The 16,703-nt window shown below is 41.1% G+C and overlaps 1 protein-coding gene across 6 annotated transcripts in view; it reads right to left on the bottom strand.

The window, feature by feature from the left end:
* Positions 1 to 16,703, bottom strand: part of TIAM2 (TIAM Rac1 associated GEF 2) — a 165,477-nt gene that overhangs the window by 122,379 nt on the left and 26,395 nt on the right. For 5 of the 6 annotated variants that reach the window (XM_062640870.1, XM_062640865.1, XM_062640864.1 and 2 more), the window contains exon 2: positions 10,492 to 10,647. The exons of the other annotated variant lie outside the window; for it this stretch is intronic. The gene's annotated coding sequence lies outside the window, so the exon portion shown is untranslated. The remainder of the gene's footprint in view (positions 1 to 10,491; positions 10,648 to 16,703) is intronic. 6 annotated transcript variants of the gene reach the window in all.

Genomic DNA, 16,703 nt, shown 5'->3' with positions numbered 1-16,703 from the left:
AAAAGCCGCTAGCAACTGACTGTGCCAACAAGAAACAAAAAATGATTGTTGCAAGTGTCAGCAGGTTGGATCCATTTTTCACAGAAATAGGCAAAAGCAATCATTTCCAAATAAATAACGCACAGCTTACAAGTAATGTCTTTGAAACTTTGTAATACTGTATTCACTTTAAAATAGCCTGTTCAGATTTAGACTGCATTTGGGGGAAAATCACAGTATAAATTTTCCATACACTCCTTGCATAAGTGTTTGGAAAGAAATATCCACTAGCTGACAGCACAGTTCTGCTTTTTTTTTTTCTCTAATGAAAACTGATCTTCATGACAAAGTCAGTTTTCTGTATGACAGATTATTTTGTTACTTTTTAGCCAAAAACTAAGCTACCACTTCACTCTAACACTTGCTCTTTTCTTTCCACAGTCTAGACAGAAGACTGTAACTACAGTGATTCTGTAGTTACACAGATCTCCAAATCCTTTCAGTTATAAAACCTGGGGTTTAAAATTTTAAAACATTTTAACTAATGACGTGATTCTGACCAGGACTGTCAATAAATGTGTTTGCTGCAGGAGCAATACTCAGCAACACAATCAGAGATTGCCATCTCTGTCCCAGTAGGGAAAATCTTCCTCAAGTTACCAAGGGCAGGGGGAGAAAGGAAAAAAAACAGTGGATGAATGCTGACCCAGATCTCATTGAAGGTAAAATCCCCACAGTGTTCAATGATGCCAAGACCTTGATAGGGAAATTACTACAGTTTTCCACTATCATAACTACCTAAAAAAATCAGGCTGTTTATTGCTGGTACCACCTGCTACTGCCTGGCAAAGCATGTTCAAACGATATACAAGGCATATTATCATAATGAGCCGGGCTTTTCATTTTCAAATCGAGAAGTGCTGTGTTGAAGAGGCAAAATTATCCCCACTTGAGGGCAGGGGAGTGGAAGGGGGAAGACAGGGAAAGATGGACACATGGACAAGAGGGCTTCTCTCAGCAGAATGGTAGCCAAGGGATGGACGGGGCTCAGCTACCCCAAGCTCTATTGTTGCATCTTTTCTTGCAGGCTGCACACTTGATGCAGCAAGAAAGGATTTCATGTTGTACATTGTTTGTCAAAACACACGCAGAAAAGCAGCAGCTGGTAAAGCACCATATATTGCTTATTGCATCGCATTCTGCTGGAATCTGGAAGAGGATGTGGTGGGTCAGGCTCACAAGTCCACTTATCAGAACCAGTCTCCATCAGTGACCAGCAGCAGCAGAGTCAAAACAAGGTTTGGGGGGAATTACAAAATTCAGTAACCATGAAGCAGTCTACCACAGATTGAGGCCTATTATCTTTTATTTAAAACAAAAATATGTGAACTAATGTTCCTTTAAAAGGAAAGGAAAGAAAAAAAAAAAAAAAAATCAGTCACGTAACCTGTATTATTCAGGAAATCAAACTGGATGATCACAGTGACCACCTCTGGCCTTCCAATACATTAATTTTAAAAAATTATCAAAAGTCAATTTCACTCTCTGTGTTTTATCCCATGAAGTCCAAAGAGGTTAGGAAACTACCCTTCATCTCCTGGATTTTACCATAAATCTTCCTTTATTGATTCTACAAAAGCTTTGGAAATCAAGTATCTTTTCATTCCCAACTTCTGTGAATAATCAAAACTTTGTTCAACACTATGACTTTTATTCCAACACACATAAATAGCTCCTTGACTTGCACAAAACCTGAAACCACTTTAATCAATCAGCTATATATAGTCTGGATAAATACTGATGTTGAGGTTCTGGGTATACAGCCAATCCTGTGCTATTTGCTAATACTTTGATCTAAATTCACATTATTTTAAGAAGAAATGAAAAATAATCTGGGGGGAACAAAGACCACAGTAAAGAAATTTGAGCCTGTTAAAGCTAGAGGATATGCACATTAGCTAAAAATTCAACTAGTTCCAAAAGCGTTTCAAAAGACAGAAATACATTTAGACTTAACACAAAATGAGAACACAAATATCCATAAATTTGTTATTTTGTTACTCCCACAGGAATTCACTCTCAATTTTCCAGAAACCTACCACTATATTAAGTATTTTTAATAGCATTAGTAGACGGCACTACAGTCTTAATGCGTGTGTACATAACATACTGCTCCATTTTCTATGGCAGCATTATAGCACAGGTGATTTATATCTGTGTAACAGAAAGAGCTATTCTGTATAAATATCACAGGAAATGACACACAGGAAATAAACCAACACAGACATCTTACAATCATTTCCTAAGCTCTAGTGCAGCAATCTGCTGAGCTCCTGAAACAACCCAGATGCTGCTGACGTAAGGAATGAACAAGCACTAAAAAGGCTTCCCTCTCCCAGCACGGTTTCTGGGTCCTGAGAGGATAAAAGGATGAACAAGGGAACAAGTTATGGCATAGTTAGTTATTTGCCACCTGGAAATATGCTTTATTGGGTATTAACTTTTCAGGACTGCCATGGTTCATCTGCAGTGGCTATGGACAGATGGGGGGACCTGTAGCAGCTGTGAAAACAAGAAAGGTGAAGATCAATGTGTGGTGAATGCTCAAGTAATGGCTGGGGAAAAGAAGGCCGCATGGAAAAAAGTTGCAGTAAGCCTCATGCCAGAGGTTTCTCATCTTCTCATCTGTCTCCCTCATGAAAGGGGGCTTATAAGAAAGATGAGAATAGACTTTTTAGTAGGGCCTGTAGCAACGGACAAAGGATAATGGTTTTAAACTAAAGAACGCTAAATTCAGACTAGATACAGGGAAGGAATTTCTTACAACAAGGGTGGCAAAACACCGGAACAGGTTGCCCAGAAATATGGTAGATGCCCCATCCCTTGAAACATTCAAGGTCAGCTCAGACATGGTTCTGAGCAACACGATCTAGTTGAAGATGTCTCTGTTCATTGCAGGGGGCTTGGACAAGATGTCCTTTCCCTTCCAACGCAAACCACTCTGTGAACTACCCCCACATCCATTCAGATAGCACCATGTTAGCATGTGTTACTCTGCTCTAATGTTCAAAAGCATCCATTCACTTCCCACAAGCTCCCCACTGCATTAGGTAGTAGACAGAGGAAAAAAAATCAGCCCCTGCCCTCGAGAACACTTAATTCAGGTTACAGCAAGATACCAAGAGCTATAAAGAGAAGACTGCTTTTCAGTTGGGTTTGCCAGCATGCAACAGAAGACATGTCCTGGAAGCCAGATGAACACAATAACACTTTAACATGGATTTTATTAAGAAATGCTAGGACATAGCTCATAAAGGTTTAACTGAATGCACAGTAAAGAGAACTGCTTTTCATCTAAGTAAGTTTTACCAGTTAAAAATAGCCAGAAAATGGAGAAATAGCTCAGCCTACTATCTCACTACTGCTCAATATTCTATTCCCACTCACCCTTCATACAGCCTTTTAATAGAAATTAAAATAAATGAAAGCCACATATGCAGATACATATACAATACATTTAAACAAACAAATGCATCTGACATTAGTGTCCTAGGCTAAGAATCAGTATAAGAATTTTTTATACTATTATTTTATAGAAAAAAAGCAGAAGTATTCTATATGAATTCACATACGGAGGTCTAAGCATGCAGATTACACTGGCACACACTTTAAATGTAATTATTTCTTCCCATTTTTTCTTACCCACTAGAAGAATTAAGTAGGGCTCTTTCAAGATAGCAATCAGGAGAACATCCATGTAATTCCATTACACTTGTTTGGTTTTTTTTCTGAAACAGAAGTCCTTTCCTCAAAACATTTCATATGCAATTTTATCATTATGTACCCATAGCTGGTGAAATATCTAAAGCACATCAGTTAAGCAGCAAAGAAATACATGACCAGTTTTACTACTGTATAGCTTCAAAGTCAAAAGACACTGTTAATTTTTTTCCTAAGCAGAAGTCAGTCTGCCAGTCAAAATGCCCTTTCCTGTAGAAAAAAGAACGAAGTTTTGAGAAAACCAGTACAAAATTTGCTGTAATTAGGTGAAACTTCCCACTGTAAAGTATAATTTTCTTCAGGTAACTGAAAACCAAGGGATCATAAAATACACACATGCTGTGTAAACACACAAACCATATTAAAAACACCATTGTCCAGTAAAGCTGGTGGCAAACTTCCTACTAACTTCAATAGCAACAGGATTTCATCCATTGTGCCAACTCATCAAGCAGAAAAGAGTAAAGAAAAACCTTTGCAACCTAAAACTAAACCAACAAATAATCACCACTTCTGATGCCTTCAATCTTCCAGGCAACTTCTGCCCCTCCCTCTGATGTGACAACAAGCTGATGGTTCAATGCTTAGGTAGGTGATTTACTGACCCCTGTGATACAGATTTGGAACATGCCTGGCCCCTTCCACCGTTTCATGCCCAGCAAAACAGAACACAGCAGCTCTTACATCAGTTGCATTTTAATAGTGCAAGAAGGGATTCGCAACATTAAACCTCAGTTTTGCAGTGACTCAATCCAGAGCACTGCACTTCCTAAAACTGGGGGTTTCTTTTGGTTTTGTTTTTTTTAAGGCTAGAGGGAAGTTCCTCAGCAATCAGTGTGCAAGATCCCTTATCGCCTTATCAGCAATGCAGGAAAGTGGGTGGCACCATTTGTTTTCCATTCAAATTCCACTAGGGTCCCAAATGAAAGGGAGTTTTGCAATTATATTGTCACCTTTTCAAATACACTGCACAAACTTCAAAGGAAGAACATTTCTGGAAAACAACTGGCTTAGTAGACCCAAAGGGAGAAATATACCTAAAGGCCAAATGTCTTTCATAAGATACTGGACTCTAACAGCAGCTGTTACTCATGCACAAACTACCCACTTCTGGGCAACATAAACAGCAAATGTATCAGCATATGAAAAGCAGAGCTTTCTTGCACGACCTTAATGAATGAGCTGAGGAGCTGTAGCTACATTTACCAGCCCAGCTACCTGAAAACTAAGTCCTGCAGCTTCCACCAGATCAGCGTTGCTACAGGGTAGTGCTTATAAAACCCCCAAATTTAGCGTACCTAATTTGTTTGTTTGCTTTTTAATTTTGTGTATCAATCTTTATATTCTGAATCCCAACAAGAGGCTAGACAGAACAGTAATAAAATTTCAGGTCACATATAAGCATACTACATGGACCACGCACTGAGTTTGCTTGTAACAGCAAATATAAAGAGGCAACATTTTCTTAAATGCTGTCTTTTAGAGAGAAAACATACACCACAAATTTCTTTTCAATACTGCCCACAATGCTTTTAAAAGACATCAAAGGTTGTGCAAGACATGAGCATGTGAACAAGAAACACTGACTCTCTTTTGAAGTGGGGACACTCAATACCCATTATTTTCTTTTCTGGATCTTCTATTTCCAATATCGTTTTACTGTCCTATTTGACATTATCCTTTATTAGACAGCCATCGGTTTTGAAATATGTCATTCTCCAATATGAAAGCGTAACATACATTTTAAGGGATTAGTTCTATACACAAGACTGTAGGGAACATGTGATGAACATAATTTTAAGAAGAAAAACATAACCAAAGGCAGACTTTTCTGACATACCGGAAGAGAAGATAATATATCAGTACATCACACTGTAAGGTTTCACAAGACACTGGAAAGAGAGCACAGAAATGAGAGCTCATCCTTACCAGAAGGAATACATCTCTGAGCAGACAAAAAGCAGCAGCTGTTGGTACCTCCAGCAGGGATTTCCAGAGCAAAATGTCCATTTCATGACAGTGATAAGGCTCAGGTGGGAGAACAATGATCTACCTCGACTGACAGTGAGCTCAGCTAAAATGCCTCTTGGAGAAATAGAAACACAAATACTCCTTGTGCTGCTGTGTTCACACGTAGAATACCACTGTTTATGTTCAAGGCCTGGATATATCAACCGGGAAAAACCTGGGGTGATGCTTAAGGCATTATCAGCTACGCCACCTACACATACCAAAACCCTGCCACCTTGTGTTACAGCGAAGGAGGATAAGCTCTCCAGCATGATGGATGAGATACATCTTGCTGACCACAGAGCAATAGCAGGCACACAGGTAGTTATCGCAGTGGGGCTGCAGGTCAGCTCCCTGTGCTTCCCCAGGAAGTTGCATTCCCCTTCCCATAACACACCCCAACATCTCCATAAGGGAAAGGTGCCACTTCGCTCCTTTCACCCCAGCATCTTCCCACCAGTCCCAGCTTATGGAAGTGACAAACTGAATATATGTAACAGGGAGAACAGCCCTATTGCTGGAGGGTAACATCATTAAACTTTGTCAGGCGTTTGCCTAACTTTTTGGTGTCACCTTTACTAAGGCTGATGATCCTTGCTACCTGCATAGTAGAGTTGTCAGGCAGTGGAGGATGAAGCTGTGCAGAGAACACCAAGGCAACGGGGAAATTAATGTATAAATAGAAAATAAGGGTAGACAATAACTACAGCTAGCCAGCTTTGGAGATAGAAATATTATCTCAACTACAAACATTTAGGACCTTATATATTCCTTCTAAAATTTCACTGCAAAAAATGCATACACCAGATTGACTTTTTAGGAAATCAGTTACTCAGCTGTATTGAATTTATCCACCTTTGCCTGTCAGTAAGAAATTGTTTCCTGAATACAGAGCTTTAACAGCAGGCTACGAAGTTTCCCTCAGCAGACCAATATTTTCTTCTCCTTCCTCGCACTTCTCCTCCTGTACACTGCGCCTGAACATCAGCCACAGGGGCTTGTCCAAAGAGCTACAAAACTTCCTTCTGCCATCTCCCTATCTTGTTTCACATGAAGTTTGAATGTACACTGTACTAACCTTACATGTTCCTGAGAGAGTTTTTAAGTCTGCTCTGTTCCATGGTTTATGTGAAGGCACTGGTGAGTATTCTCCTCATGTTTGATCGGCTTCCTGATCATTCTATCACAAATGCATTTCTACACACACACAGAGTGTTTCTACACACACACCCCGGGCCCAGGTCTACAAATTTGTGGCATTTTCTCATGCAATCAACCACATGAGTAAGACTTTCACTTGGAAAGGACATAAAGAACCAAACCTTGTTTTTAATTACTTTAACCTAAGAACAATTTGTTACACGAGTTTACAGATGGAGTTATGACCATATCTTAATTAAACATCTGAGTCCACAGTCTTACTGCATATGCCAGCAATGTCTGAGCCATAATTAAACAGCTATTAAAGTAAGCACACAGTGACCTACTTAATTATGCATCAGCAATGCTTCAGAAGAGGCTCCTCTGAAAAATTAGGTGTCCATCTTCCTCAGGCTATACCACCACTGAAGATCCCACGTGAACACATACCAGTAAGTACTTCACTCTTACTACCTTCAGCGTGTTCGTATCTCATGCTAACCAGCTCTCTTTCTAACTCAGGCTTTCTAAAGCTCACACATGCACAACAAGTCATTCGTCAGAGCAGCTTTAGAGTCAGTGTAATATGGGTGTCCATGCTTGTGTCCTCTGAGTGGTGCCCAGAGGCAGAGCAACACTTTGAAGCCTATGTGCAATGGGCAGCAAGCAGGTTCTTCGGCTGCACAAACCAGGAGCCCTCAGAACCAGATCCCACCACCCTGCAAAGGGAATGGTCTATGTGCCTTTGTCCTGTGGGAACTCCAGCAGCAAGAAAAAGCTTGCTCCTGCATAGCCCAAGGAAACATACCTTGACAGGTACCTTCTTATTGCCCAGTGCACATTGTCCCTTTCCAAGCACACTCTAGGCTGGTAAATTAGCACAGGGTCAGCAGGATATTAATGCCTTCTTCATGAGATTAAGTTTTAAAGCACCTCTATCTCCAGCACATACTTTATTGGAATACTTGAGGAAGTTCAAGCGGTTATTAACAATAACACAGTCTGCACACCTCTGCCTGTACAGGCCATCTGCTTTAACAAAATTCAGCTGCAACATAAATGCAGGAACAACCAAACTTGTTTCTGTGATTCTCTGAGTAATTTCAGGTTGTAAAACTGAACAGATGGCACTTGTGAGCTTTAGTCAATACCTTGGACTTTTTAATTAGATTCTTGTTCAAGTCAGTCTGCTGGTCTATAGCAGGAGACCCCAGGTTTCAAAGCAACCTTAGGAATCCCATTGCTCTGCCTGCTAGAAACCACTACATCAGAGAACTGCTGCAGGCCCAGCTCCTGCTGTGTCCACCCCAGGAACTGGTCAGCAGGTAATTAAAAGAGCAGAATTAAAGGGATAGCCCAAAAACACAGCTACGCCTTAGCCAAAATGCAAATTAATGCTTTAATGCACTGTACTGCTTTATAATTTTAGGATGCTCTTGGTATGTTTATCATTAGGAATCTGCATACTGTAATTATGTCTTCCATGTCTTCGCATAGTTCTCAAATTCACCTTCTTCCACTGACAAACTCGCACTCGGTTTTCACTGCTTTTTGGAAAGCTGCATGTGATCACAAGCAAAATGAAACAAAACATACTGGCTGCTGAAAAGCTGAACAACTTGCAAGGCAACACACTGTGCATCTATCCCAGTGCACCGAAACGTGGTGAAAACCACCAGCACGCTCTGACAGTTGTAGGACATAATGCCCCAACAGACATTAGTCTCATTATACTTTAGAATCACGTCCAATACTTCCTTTCCCCAATACAGATCAAACAAAACCAAAACCCAAGCCCCCACCAGATTGAATAGTGTGACAAATTACAACTTTTTATGAGTGCTGCACTACCTAAAATCTCAGTGACACTTTTAACCTGAGGCAATAAAGCATGGCACAACACACTGGAACAGTAAGTCTAGTTGTATCAATCACAGTGGCACAGCATCACAGCTGTCCTTTTATCAAAATCAGTTACCAGTTGCTTCTTTTGGGGTGGGTTGTTTGTATTACTTAACCTTTTTGAGGAGGGAAAACTCAAAAATTCAGAAGAACTTCTAGACTGTTGTACTCATGTTCAACATAACACTGATGACTCCTGAAAATCCATTTTCATTTTATAATATATTCTGAATGTATAAGCTAGTATTAAAAATAACCTGTCTGCTTTAGAAAAGAACAGGCTAAATACTCTGCTAACCAAACAGCAGCAAATACAGAGCTTGTGCATATTTGCTTCTGTGGCACTGATGTCCTAAGTTCCTTTGAAATGGCAAAACTTTGAAGTCATTGCAAAATTAGCAATGCTCCATTATGTACTGATTTTGAGAGAGATGAGTGGGTTACAAAATAAACTAAATACAGATTTTATTAACTGTTTGAATATCATATAACAATCAGCTCTAACAGTCACCTGCCTGGCGTTCATCAGTCAGAAAAAACCTGCAGCTTGGAGAGTTCCCTTGTTTATTCAGCATCATCTTGCCCCAAAGCATTTTTGCCAGGCAAGAAGAGCAATCTTGTCCTAGCAAGGGATGAGACCAAATCCCTCTGAAACTGCAGCCCTCACCAGCGGATGTGCTTAAACTCCCGGAGAATGAGAATGAACTGGATGTGCTGAGGTCCAACCCTACTCCCTAGGACTTTGTGATGTGCAAAACTGCCCATAGGCCTAAACTTCCTAAAAGCTGGCTTTGTCAAGGTTGCCCAGTGGATTCCTGCTACAAAGCCCAAACACATACGAATTTTATGTTAACTAGTAGCATACATGGTGTAGCAGATAGTATAATAATGGCAAACAATGCTGAAGCAATTGAAAATAATGAAAAGTTGAATAAAAACTCTCATCACCCTTTTCTAAAGCATCATGATTAACCCTTTTTAAATCTCTAAACCAACCCTTTTATTTCACATGACAAAACTAAAGGGGGTGGAGGAAACCTGCCCTCCCATAAGCTCAGTTGCACCAGGTCTTTCAAGCACCCAACCAATGCATAAGAGTTGTGACTACAGCAGAAAAACATCTGATGATCACCAGAACAAAACTTTATCACTGCTCTGTCCTTCGGGGACAGTGAGACATCAGGAGTAGGGCACCTCTTTGCTGATAATTTTCTGTCTAATTCTGGAATGATACAGTCTACACCAGAAACTGCTGATCTCTTCCCCCTCCGTTGACAGACAGGCATCTACCACATCACAGGACTCTTAATAGCTGGGCAGGAAAAAGCCTAAAGCCCTCCCTCTCCCTCCTTCAGCACAGAAAACTCCATCTATGCTATTTACAGATTTGGATGCTTGTCAGCCTGAAGTTTTGTAAATACAACCTATTTTGAAGTCAGAGGCATTAAAAGTTGGATGAATGCCTTGAGAGAAACAATTCAGATAGCCTACATTTCCCCAAGAGCTGGTGCTCGCTACTGGTTTACCCTAAAACTTCAAAGGCAACCAGCCAAAACGAAATGGTAAGACCCGGGGACTATGGCAAATTTTAAGGTGGATGTACCTGGACCTTGGTCTATAACGTTTCATAACCCAATTTATACATTCAGAAATAAACAAACCAAGAAAATAAAAACAAACCTTGCATGCTATTTGCTCTCTGCATGCCTTGTTTCCCTATGCATCCTGGGGTGGAAGCACAGAGGAAGGGTGGGATGTATTCTTAATGCTGTCCTTGCAGCTCCACGAACTGAAAAACTTTTTGCTGTAAGTCTCTGTTTTGGTAGCACTGGCAATCTGAAAAACAAAAACTGTTTTGTTAACAGGTATATCCCTAGATACATTAGAAGTAAGTTTCATTCTGAAACACTGCCAAGTAAATCATTAACCTCTCCCATGCAAAGGCAACAACTCACATGTGAAAAAAAGGGCATAGAAACATCTCTGCTCAATTCATATCTCAATTTACATGTTCTGTGAAGACAGCTCACAAGCAGCAGCTAAAAGCTTTCTGTACAGAAAGGAAAGCTGGAAACTGATAATGCAACACATTACAAACACGTGCTTCAAGAGGAGCTTTCATTAAGCTGGTTTATGGCTGTTTCCCAGGTTTCTATCTGGGAAACATATCAGCCAGGAAAGGCTGTTTGAAATAGGCCAGCACTATCACCGTCCCTTTTCTACAGTGGTGGCACTGACCATGAATGATGCCTGCACCACATGACTGCAATTCATGCAAGATAACCTTCAGGTCCATTCCCCCATATTTTCTTCTTTAAAGCTTCTTACATTCCAGGACTGGACAGACCACCAAAAGCCCAGGCAGGACCTCTACAAAATAGCTGCACCTCAGCTAAAAAGATCTCCCATGGAAGTTTTCTTGCACCAGCCGAGCCAGCCTCTGAAAAGCTGGTCACTGATTTTGAACAAACTGATATGGACGAGACAGCTGCTTTTTTGCCCACATCACCTGAAAATGGTGGGACAGAAGACATAGCCACTCTTCCTGTTCAATGCAAATACACTGAAGATGGTGTCTAACTAAGCTCCCAAATGCTGGCAAGGAGAACTTTGTGCTCTACAAAGTCTGTCATTCCCATGCTGCAAAGCGTCAGACTGTACAACAATATTTTCTGTGAGGTTTAAATTAGCACAACTGATTTTCAGCAGCTTCTTCATGGCACACAGCACCTTGTCATAAAAATATCCTTATTTCTACAACAGTTAAGCTGACATACCACAGAATTAAAACCAACACAAGGATTTTATCGTACTCATGCTTCAAAAGGCACGTCTTACTGAGAAGCCTGGTGATGAAGCCAACATACAGCAAAATTAAAATGTTATGTATAAGTACGTAAAATAGAAATTAGGCGTTACTCCTCCATCTAAAGCATACAAATAAGGCAACACAGTCTTAGAAGTTTTCTTTTTATAAGATTACTCAGTGGAATTGGAGCAAAATCCCAAACTGATTTCATCGAAAACAAAGGCTGTCCCATTAAAATAAAATTCAGACAAAACAGCAAACAATACAAGCTTACAAAAGGGACAAACTAACAATGGGCCAGCAAACTAAAAAAAAAGCAGTATCGGGCTGCAAGCTACACCCAAGAGGAAACATGAGTAATAAGGTGTAAGTAATTTATTTATTTTTTTTTTCCAGTTGTTGCCATAAAACCACTTGTAAAGTTACAAATACAAAAACAGAGACTCACTTTGCTGGTGGGGAAGTCTATCTATAGACTGCATCTATATAGATATGCATTTATCTATACAGAATATTTAGAGCACAGACCACCAAAACCCTCCTCATCATCACTGTGAGACACAGAGCCAGGTACTGCAGGGCTGCAAGTGCCACGGTGCTGGCATTCAGAAAACACCATTGTGACCCATGTGTCACAGATCCCTTCTGTTTGCAAAGTTCACAGCACTGCTACCGTGCCTGACGTGGACTTTTTGTCATATTTACTTTTCCTACAGAATGGCACAGCATGGTTCCAATCCTCAAAGAGACAGCGCTTCCTTCACCATGGAACCCAGTTCCCAAACACCAGCAACTAAGACTCAAAAGACTTGGACAGTAGTTTGTTCCCACCCACATGACTGCAAAATCACTGAAGAATCCCTGAGAAGTGCCCTTTTTTTCCCCACGTTCCAGCTCGCTGCAGAGAGTTGCTCAGGCGTTTTCCTTCCCTGCCAGAACCATATGTCCAGCTCCTCGCAAAAAGGGCTTCTTTACTGATGCTTTGATAGACATGAAGTGAGTCCTAATACGATGCTAAATGCAAGACCCGTGTCAGCATATACATGTAATCTCTCAATGTAGAGTTAAACTCTGCCCTCATGAGCAAACCTGACCCCCCTGGATTTTTGCAACTATAACTAGGAGAAATGCAGCTGGCTGTTAGGTGATTACAGCCATGGTGACCTCAAGGTACTAACAGTCATTCTAGATTTGCAAATGTACAGCTAAAATATTTCAGTGTGGGCAAGAACAGGCAGAAATGTGAGCACAATGTTTACAGCAAGTATACATAGTGTACTACTTTTGATATAAAAGAAGCAATTTATGGCAAAGTAATACAAGAGCTCCCTACCAGTCAAGTCTTACTCAGAGACTTACTAAGGATGATATCCTGCTCTGTTTGAAGAAAACTTCCTGGCCAGGGAAGAGAGCCAGATTTTCTGAAGTGCTTCCAGCACTCCCAGCAAGCTACCTCTCAGGAAGGTCACAATGCTCCTCCACAAACAGTCCATCAAGCATGCCATGGTGAACGTAAATTTCCCAGCAATGTTCTGCCAGCTCTGTGATACCCATTTCCCCATATCTGCACAGTCCTGAATAATCTGATTTTACAGCACCCCCTTTCACCTTTCCTGAAAACAAGTCTTTTAACACCAAGGATTCTCACTGAATTTCTACCAAGAGCAAAGCACTGCTGAAGAAATCAATCTGAAAAAAACAAAACAAAACAAAAAATATTTCATGCATCAAAAAGAAAGGGAGAAGGGTATAAAAGATAATGTAGCACTTTAAAGACAAAGAACTGCTATCTAAATTAACAGTCACATAAACCTCACACATCCCAGACTGAAATTCTAGTCTTTTGTCAAAGACAAAATCCCATGCACTAAACATGGCAAATACAACACCATAGGATCTGCCATTTAGTTAAGGACAGACAGGTAGGCGTAACTGTGAATGTCTTAACAGAGTAGATTAGACAGTAAGTGCTATGGTACTGCAACTTCAGTTTGTCATGAATCTTGTGCTCACACTGATTTTCCTGCTGAATAGGGGACTGTGCTAAAATAAGCACCAGTAAATGGCTAGCTGGTACAACAGTGAAGTAAAGACATTAGTACAAAGATACCATGGGTCCTTCTCACTCTATTGTAAACTAACAGCAAATTACATTGTACACTCAATAGCAACATTCAGTGTCACAGATGCAGTCCTTCAATTGCTACCTGAGAAGGGCTGTGCAAACTCACTGTAGGCGCCACCTGCACAAGCAGGGAGCAAACACCAATTGCTGGAGGTTTTTCCGCTGCGTTCCCAAACATCTTCAGTACAAACTATAGCCCCTCGTTAAAGCCAGTGTACAATGACCAGGTGCCGAGCAATTCAGGATCACAGCTCAACAAACAACTCCATTCCTTTCAGCTGTAACACATCTTGTCAAAAAGGAGGTAATGAGATGCTACCAAACCTCAACAGATCTGGCAAGAAGGAAGCAGACGGGTGGCACTTGTTCGTGAGGCTCCGCTGGAGGGTGAGCTGCTTGTAGCCAAACTAATGACGGCACAGTGCCCTTCTACCAAGTGCACTGCAATCAGCTCTCCAGGATAGTTATGCACAGTACATAACTCCAGACCTTCACCTCTCAATCATCAAGAAAGGAGAGAGATTCTAACTTCTGTGCCACCCGTGTTCAACCAATAACCAGTGAACAGCCTTTAGCAGCTGTTGCAGCTCTATGCAACAGTCCATCACTTTGCTCCCTGTGGTATTCTTGTTTTCTCTTGGATTTCAGCACCTCCCATTTCCCCTGGAGAAGCTTGGGTATAGTCTGCAGATCGGATGTAATACCATGGAAAGCTGCTCCTGCTTACAGAAAATAAAAATCCCACAACTTTTTCAGCCCCACTGAACTGTTTTAATTGTGCCAACGTACTGGACACACACATCCAGTATACATTTGGTAGAAGAAGCAGCAAAACTCTGATTGGTCATCCAGGCTGCCCAGTGACACACTGAGCATCAGCTCAGTTCCCGGGCAGTAAAACCTCAGGTCAGGATCATTTACTGGGTGCATCCATTTGGCCTGACCACAAGGGCAGGGCTGTGCCATAGCGTGAAGCTCTGCCCAGAAGGCAGAAGCTGTTTGCACAAGGAAAACTCCACTTCCCTGTGCCTTGCTGCTTGTTTCAGGGTACTTTGCATTCCCAAGCAGAGTTTCAGGATCTACGCTAACTGCTATGCCAGGTGCTGAACTGAGCCAAGCAGGTATATGTGTCTGGGATGATCTGAGGCATTTCTTTTCACATCTTTCTTGCTATTTTCAGAACATATTTCTGCAACAGCTTGAAAGTATTTTATTATTTTTGTTGATTTACATTTCAGAGGCAGCACATGAACAAGTGCTGACCTTTTTCCTAACCTTTGACTGATCCTATGAGAAAAGGAAGATCATGGATTTTACACACAACAAAGGATCAGTATCTAAAGCTTCTAACTCTCTGCTCAGCAGTTTAAGTAGAAAGATGATCATCAATTGAATTACTTTGGGGAAGGTGTGACTGAACAGAGATCACTCCACCCCAGAGAAATGTGCATTAATTAGTTCTGCATTAAGCTCCTTTCCCCTTTAATCAACTTCAGAAAGAGCAAAAACCCACAACACAACAACATAAAAAAGACTTTCAGTGTTAAAACTTCTGAGGTATTTTTTATTTCACTTAATTCTTTAGGAAGCCTCATGTTTTGTTGCCTTGGGTTTCATAGCCACCTATTTAATTTTTTTAATTACTGTGTTTTTACAAAATAAACTCAGGCTGGAAGGTCAATACATGCTTGCAAAGCCCTGCCAAAGAACTGCAGTCATGAATTAGCTGGCTTGGGCAAGCAGTGAAGGATGACACTGATACTTGACAGGAATGTACAAAGCATTAAGTACATACCACAACTGAAACCAGGTATACTGTCATGCAGCAAGTGGCTTCAGTCTGTCACCTAGGAAGACAGTCAAAGAGAAAACCTTACTTATAGGCTTCCTCATTCTTTTTTAAGCTCTCATCAAAATTTCTCCAGCTTTCACCCCTGACAAACGAGTAAGCCTTCCCTGACCGTATCTGTGCACCACAGCTCACACTGCCGCTACTTTGGCAAAGTTCATGCTTCACCTGTCCTTAGGGTCACAATTCTGTCTGGGGATGCTCTGAACAGCAAGAAGGACTGGCTAATTTTTCTCTAGTTCCATGAAAATCCCCTCCTGGTCTCTACACATTAAAAGAAGGCATCCCAATGGCATGACCTTCTCCTTGCTTACTGCCCTATAACCAAGGAAGAAGCCACCTCCTTTCAACAGGTCAATAGACAAAACCAGCAATCCCCAGGTGATTTCAAACAAATAACTCTCCTGGTCCATCTCCTTATGTCCAGGGAGGCCTCCTGCAAGGTGGTACATTAAGCTGGTGACTCGACTATGTATCCAAGCAGCCCATTCATTCTCCAGGTCACTAGAAAGGGACATTAGGAAGGTAGACATGGGGCAGACTGGACAGCCAGGCTAGGTGGGGTAGGGAGGGAGAGGCAGAGCTTTCTCTTCCACATCCTGAATTACATGCTTCAGATTGTCTCTTCTCCTGTGTATGCTTCCTTTTGTAGCTGGCATTATTTATTCACTTTCAAAGGACCAGCCACTATGCAGGTCACACTACAGGCCTGCAAACTCCTGGTATATGGTTAGAAAGGATTTTTCTATTGCCCTCTGTCAACTTAATGACTAACCAATACATGCCATCAGCAGAAGGCAGGGGAGAAAGCTGATCCTACATCAGCATGCCATTCTAAGAACGTCCAGAATCAACCCAGTGTGAGCCCCTTCTCTGTTGCTATTGTGCCTGCTCGTAGAAAGGTGTTTTTTTTTTTCTAAAATTGTTTATTTCAAGGTTATTTCATCATCAAGTTATAGCAAAAAAAAAAAGCCTACGTTCTTGCAAAGGACTGGGACCAATAATCAAATCTTACTGAGGCTTCTGATGGTCTTGCCAATATCCACAGATCAGTTCAGTGATACAGATTTTAAAAGAGAGCGATCAATGGAGAAGGGACAGAGAAATAC

This window comes from Pezoporus occidentalis, unplaced genomic scaffold, assembly GCF_034315485.1.
Source record: "Pezoporus occidentalis ecotype Australia unplaced genomic scaffold, CSIRO_AGI_Poc_V1 ctg67, whole genome shotgun sequence".
Classification (NCBI taxonomy): domain Eukaryota; kingdom Metazoa; phylum Chordata; class Aves; order Psittaciformes; family Psittacidae; genus Pezoporus; species Pezoporus occidentalis.
This window is presented reverse-complemented; position numbering and strand designations above follow the sequence as displayed.